Raw genomic sequence first — 7342 nt, 5'->3', positions numbered from 1 at the left:
TATCTCGCGAGAATACAGTACGAGATGACAAGACGTTTATGAAATCCAACGAAGAAGAAGAGGAGCGGTAAAAAGTGGCGCGAACACAGAAAAGGTAAGCAGAAATCCATATAGTCAAAATGTAAATGTAAACAATACATACATGCCACCTCCCGTTGTCTATTGTGTCTGTGTCATATTCCGTGATATTTGGTCCGTTTATTTTTGTTTAATTGTGAGACCTGACGAGCGCTGGCTCGACCGTTGTCATGCTAGCGCTAGCTTTGGTAGTTTAGCTAGTCCTGGCTATCGTTCACGATAGCTGGTCACATCGGCCTTTGGTGTTTTCTGTTTCTGTAGATGTACCAGGAGCAATAAACGAAGTAGCCGAAGTTAACAAGTCTCCCTCCAGTTAGAGTGCAAATTAATGTGAGCTGTTCACAATTTTCAACTTTTTCACCTCCTTTTATGTAACGTTTTGACAACCATGGTCTATGCAAAATACACAAAGCTCCGTTAAGAATGCTGCGGTCTGAGACCAAATACTCACACCTACATGGATTCACGGAGGTCACGATGTGTTATAGTCACGATGTGTGGATCATAAATATTAACGTTGTTCCTGAAAATGTCGAATACCAGATGTGAATTAATTTTTACAAGTACTTCACCTAAATTTGGCGCAGGTGGTCCTTGTTTTCTCTTTCCCATTATCCACCAATGTGTAATTATTGTGTAAATTTTTAAGAAAATTAATATCGCCATCCTAAAAGGTACTTTCATCATTTAGTTAGATTATTTTGATAATCATTTTGTGTATTTTTATACAAGTCTAAATTCTCTGATTCTAGCTTCTTAAATGTAAACATTTTCTTTTTTTTTTTTTTTTTTTTTTTTTTTTTTTAACTCTTTGACAATAAACGGAGTATATTTGGGTTTTGAGTAAAACCAAACACTTGGGACGTCATCTCGGACTTTTGGAAACACTGACAGACATTTTTCATCATTTTCTGACATTTTAAAACAAGCTCCTATTAATCAAGAAAATAACTGTTAGTTGCAACCCCAGTAAACACTTCCCCCTATTTGTCCTTTTACTTCTTGTATTTAATAGATGGCCTACCTGAAAAAATGGCGGCGGCGAAATGCTGAATTGCATGCAATGGCACTGAGCAGTGAGGAAGATGAACCTTTTCCTGCTGATGCAGTCACTCGAGATTTTGGAGAAGAGTTGGATGATGCAGGCATTGAGGATGAAAATATTGTGTGTGATGACCAGCAGTCTGATAGTGACAGTGATGGTTCAGAAAGGGTGACATCCTCATCAGATGAATCCAGCGATTTAACTGCTGATTTGGCCAAATGGGCTGTTAAGAATAAAGCAACACGCACATCTGTTGATGAACTTCTCTCTGTATTGAGAAAACATGGACATCGGCTGCCCAAAGATGCAAGAACACTGTTAAAAACTCCTCGTCAAGTAGAAGTACAGGAATTATGTGGCGGTCAATATTTGTATTTTGGTCTTGAGTCTGGACTTTTGAAAATATGTTCACAGTATCCACATGAGTTTCCTGGAGAAAGCGATGTCGCGCTGAATTTCAGCATAGATGGGTTACCATTGTTCAAGTCATCGAATGTCCAGATTTGGCCAATTCTTTGCAGTGTGAAAAGGTTTCAGCCATTTATTGTAGCCATATACTGTGGCAATGAGAAACCCAATTCTGTAAGTGCTTTCATGTCAGAGTTTCTTGACGAACTTACTAGGCTGCAACAAGACAAAATTTCATTCCAAGGTGGAAAGCTTAATGTAAAAGTTAATGCCTTCATTTGTGATGCCCCAGCGAGAGCATTTTTGAAATGCATTAAGGGACACAATGCATACTTTAGTTGTGAACGATGCACTGTTGAAGGACAATATGTCAACCACAGGGTTGTGTACAATTACCAACCACAAGAGGTGATTTCCCCAAGGACTGATGAGGAATTCAACAGGCAGTCCTATGCTTCTCACCAGAGTGGACGCTCACCCCTGGTAGATGTGGGCTTGCGGTGCATACAGTCATTTGTATTAGACTACATGCATCTGGTCTGCCTAGGAGTGGTTAGACGCATACTGGTCTTCCTCAAACAGGGTCCAAGAGAGTGTAAACTGTCCCAGAGACAAATTGGTGAAATCTCATCCACACTTGTCTCTCTCAATGGGAAGTTACCAAGGGAATTTGCCAGACAACCACGAAGTCTTGCTGTTTTGGACAGATGGAAAGCAACTGAATTTCGACAGTTTTTACTGTACACTGGACCTGTTGCTCTCCGTGCTGTGCTACCTAAGAGCTTCTACAACCACTTCCTGACACTGACTGTTGCCATGTCCATACTGTTGGACTCTGATGACGACACAAGAAAGGCATACATTGCCTATGCGGAAGAATTATTGATGTATTTTTATAAAACATCGACTAAGCTCTACAGTCCCATCTTCCCTTCATACAATGTCCACTCTCTTACCCACCTAGCAGAAGATGTTAGGAATTTTGGAACTTCTTTAAATGAGATCTGTGCATTTCCCTTTGAGAACCATTTGCACAAACTGAAGAAATGTGTTCACAGCTTGCTAAGAGGATAGCTGAAATGGACAATGCCAAAGTTGGCACTACACCAGCACCACAGCAGACATTGGTGTCAACCAAAAAGAAGGACTCCTGTTTTTTTGTTGGAGATGGCTATGCCTTTGTAAAGGAAAAGAGGACAGATCAAATGTGTGTGTGATGTGTACCACCTTGACCGTTTAGAGAGTTTCTTTGACACTCTAAACTTGTCAACATAGCCCTTCTGAGGGATGAAAAAAAAAAAAGGAAAACGAAAGCTCATTGAGCAGAAGGACTTGAGGAAGAAAGCTGTATGTCTTCCATATGAAAATGGCTATGTCTTAATACCAATGCTTCATGGTAGTGAAAGGTATTAAGAACTGTCTGTGGATACTGGATGTGCCACACTGGATAGCACCTTGCCCCAGTCACCCCCATGCCACCACCCCCCACCCTGACACACACACAGGCACAGAATGGATATTGCGGGACAGGTCAATGACATGTAAGTATTAGTGTTAGACTATAACAAACAAACAGTCATTTTGAACATAGACTCCTCTCTGTGGAAGTTTTTATACTCTCAAGGTGTGTGTACATCCTTAACAATATAAGCACTTGGGCTGCAACTAATGATTATTTTCATAGTCAATTAATCAGCTGATTATTTTCTCAAATAAGCAATTAATATTTGTTTGTTTTTAAATGTCAAAAAAATTGAAAAATCTCAATCACTGTTTGCCAGGATGACGTTCCCAAATGTTTTGTTTTACTCACAACCCAAAGATACTAATTTTCCTAAAAGTCAAAAAAGGTAGCACATCTCAATTCTGGAAGGACAAAAAATACTCACATTTGAGTTTTTTATTTGGCTCACATCACAAACAAAACGCTTACGCGTTTCGGCACAAAGCCTTCATCAGAGCATTTGTAATTGTCAGCAGGTTCAACTTGATTATATACACAAGGTCAGAGAGAAAACACACAGCTGGGGGATGAACCCAATTATTCAAGAACCAATCACAATTTTCTTTGTCTGTGCCTCGGAGCACACCGTTTATAATAATGTCTTTCAGATAACAAAAAAGAATGTGAAACATATGATTTCACAACCATTGCTGAACTGAGCTGTTCAGAAGAGCAGCTGCTAAAGATTCCTGAAAAGAGGAAGCCAAAGAAAAAGCTCTACCCTGACTACCAAATGGGTAGGCAAAACACTGTTAAATCCCACTGCAGGCATTGGTTAAACCTTTAAACTCACCCCTGTCCAAACATGATATTAAGTTTGGATATATGAAAACTTAAAATGGCCCCTGAGTCCTCTCTCATTGAATTCTGAATATGCATGTAGTCACTGACCCCACACCCCAAACCCTCTCTTCTAACTGGAATTTTTTTAATAGCTCATATATATATATATATGTATATTGTATAACTTATTGCAGATGATCTTCCTGCCAGCGATGTGGATAGAGTGGCTGATGCTGACCTCCAAACATGTGAGAATACAGGTATGTAACAGGGATTTAAAAAAACAAAACATTTTTTAGTGTAAACAGTATTCTATATGAGGAGGCTTTGTATAATATGGCTATAGGGAGATGTGCTTTCTTTAAGAGAAAACCTAACTTAAATTGTTGGTAAAGTCGCTGAAAAAGCGAAGTTGTTTTGGGGGGCAGTAAAGTGTTCCATCCCCAATAAAGTCCCAGAAACTTCAGAAAACTATACTAGGATGTATTAAAGCTGTTTGGGCAGTGTTGGCCCAATGACCTGCTAAGAATTTTATGTTTAAATGGCAACTGTCATTTGTAAAAAAAAAAATAAATAAATAAAAAATAAGCATTTATTATTGTTAAAGTTACATTTTGTGAATTAATAATGGCTGTTGTCTGTTCTATCATAGATGATCTCCCTCCTCTCCCCTGTGTACCCAAAAAGGTTCAAAAGAAGGTGCAGTCTGGTAGGTGGTGGTCTATTTTTGCTAAAACAGGAGATAAATTCTGCTGTTAACTGAAGTTTAAGTGTTAGAATGTTGTTCATGAACGCTGGTGCAGATTTGCTTACTTTCTTTTACTTACATTTTGCAAAAAAGGTGTTGGTATTTAGTCTTTAATTTTTTCCTCATTAATCCATTGTTGCTCCAAAATGTAAAATACCTCCAAACCTACTGAGTAGGTAGGTACTTGAGATGCATGCTGCAACATATAAATTGTTTTTATGTGAAGAACAGTGGACAGATTAACAACTTCTGCTGTACTTAATATGGTCTATTCTTTTCATTAGCTGAAAATGGAGGTACAACTGACATCCCTTCAAGCCAAAGGAGTAGCCCCATTGAGGAGTCTCTCTCAGACAGCCGGAGGAAGAGCCCCAGTGAGTCTGTCTTGCACAGGCATAGGCGAAGCCCCAGTTTGTCCCTCTCGTGCAGGCAGTGGAGGAGCCCCAGTGAGTCCTTCTCACATGGCCGGAGGAGGAACCCTAGTGAGTCCCTCTCGCGCAGCCGACAGAGGAGGAGCCCTAGTGAGTCCCACTCGCACAGCAGGAGGAGAAGGAGGAGCCCCAGTGAGTCCCTCTCACACAGCTGGGGGAGGAGGAGGAGGAGCCCCAGTGAGTCTGTCTCGCGCAGCTGTAGGAAGAGGAGGAGGAGGAGGACCTCCATTGAGTCCTTCTCACAAAGCCAAAGGAGAAGCCCCATTGAGTCCCTCTCATGCCGCCATATAAGTGGTTCCTCGGATTCCCTGTCACGCAGCAATTGGAGTCCCTCAGAGTCCCTTGCAGGTAGAGAGATGAGTTCCTCAGATTCCCAGTCACATAGCAAAAGCAGACGCACCAATGTGGCCTCCCGTGATGAATACAGAAAGGGCCATAGGAGGTGAGCCGGTCACTAGAAATGCTGCCTGTTTTTTTGCAAGTATGGATCTCTATTGCAAACATAAGTCTAAGTATAGATTTGTTGACAGTTTTGTAAGACAGTGTCTGACTATAGAGCATTGAATAGCCCAATCTAATCCATTAATTCAATTAACCTTTTGACAACCTGCTTTAAGTTCGTAGACCATGACCTATTGAAAAACATTTTGTTGATGTATTGCTGTTTTCATCTCATTAGTTATGACCAGAGTACAAGGAGTTTAGAGAGAAGGCTGAGGCAGCATCTGAATAGTCACCCACCCAAGTCCACCAAGAAGAGAGCAAGGTCCTTGATTACAAAACTGTCAAGTGAGGGAAAAAGACAGGGTGTGCCATACCAAACCAATGAGGCCAGGGAAAGATCAGAGCCTGCTCAAGTGTGCCCACAAACCTCAATTCCAAAACTGAGGCCATCAAGCTTTCCTCTGTCAGAGGAAAGTAAGTAGACTCTCTACTGATTTGTAATAATGACAGTGGTGTTTATGTTGCACTTCACTGAGACTTCTCTGAGACCTGTACTATGAACCAAGCTCAGCATACCCAGGTTATCTGTTCATTATGTGTTTTCACTGAACATAACATTGGCCATCTTGGATAACCTGTACTAAGAAGCTGGTTGTCAGCTGATTTAGTTAACTCTGGGTTTTCTTATCCAGCTACAAACATGTTCATAACCCCAAATGCTACTTCATAGAACAGGCCTCATGGTATTAAGTTACATGGTACCTATAGGTGTTAAGATTTTTTTTTTTTTTAACCCAATAACAACTGTGGTTCTGTTAAACATTTAAGTTACGTTTGTGTTACCATATAACATCTGTACTCTTTTCCCTTTATCCTAGAATTTCAGAGGAAAGTCCTTCAGCTGCTCATCGAAATAAGAGATTCAGTAAAGATTGCTATTGGATCTACTGATGGGACAACGATTCAAATAAAACCAGCAACTACACAAACTGAATTCCAAGAACTGGAGAGTCGTCTGAAGGATGCCCATGAGAGTGCAGCCTTGGTAGGTTTGAAATGATGAGACAGCACACAGACAGCTTTGGTCTTTGCTTGTTTCATTTTAGTATTAGCCGAGCTAATATCCTCCTCAGTAGGTGAACAATTCAGTTTTGATGACTTATGACTTTTCCTCAAGCACCACCTTCTGACCAAAATGTATAATGACATTCCACTGGTAAACACCAAGCCAGTTGGACAGCAACAGAAATGAAGTATCTTTTGTTAAACTCTGGGCCACTTCAATATCTTCACTTTACAATGAACAAATTTTATATAATGCTAGAGTTGCATGAAACTGGCACTGCTATTCTGTTTATCTTACAGGACAGTTGAATTTCTTTGTTTTACTCCTTTTCAGCAAGCACATTTGAAAAGACTTGGTGGTGTAGATGACGTGGACATGGTAAAGAAGTCAATGGCTGCGTAAGTATTTTTTTTTTCCCCACACATTGTTTCATTATTCAACAGAAATATAGTAAGTGCCATGAAATCACATCAGTCTATCTCTCTATCTCCTACGGTGATGCATCAAGCAACTATTTTCATTGTCAGTTATGTTAAAAAAGGTCTCTGCACACTTGAATGTATGACAGGTGCATCGGAGGGAGATTCAACTTGAAGAAAATCAGAAAAGAGTCCCGCACACTGTCTCGCTTTCTGTTGATTTATTAAAAATCTGATGTTTTGGTCTGGACGGCCCTCATCAGGTATACTGATGAAGGTCATTCAGACAGTCTCTTCTGATTTTCTTCAAATTGTCAGTTAAGTTGCCAATTAATAAGTTCAGACCAAAAATCTTAAAACTAGGGCTGTCAATCAATTTTTAAAAACTGTAATTTCCTAAATTACGTGGTACACTG

At 40.1% G+C, this 7342-nt stretch overlaps 1 pseudogene; it reads left to right on the top strand.

Annotated features, from left to right (window-relative positions):
* The first annotated feature begins 1141 nt into the window (after positions 1-1141).
* LOC146304393 (uncharacterized) overlaps positions 1142-7342 on the top strand; it is a 25033-nt pseudogene continuing 18832 nt past the window's right edge.

This window comes from Lutjanus erythropterus, unplaced genomic scaffold (genome assembly GCF_056507025.1).
Source record: "Lutjanus erythropterus isolate fLutEry1 unplaced genomic scaffold, fLutEry1.hap2 Scaffold_155, whole genome shotgun sequence".
Lineage (NCBI taxonomy): Eukaryota > Metazoa > Chordata > Actinopteri > Lutjaniformes > Lutjanidae > Lutjanus > Lutjanus erythropterus.
The sequence above is the reverse complement of the archived record's forward strand: the minus strand, read 5'-3'. Positions and strand labels throughout refer to the sequence as shown.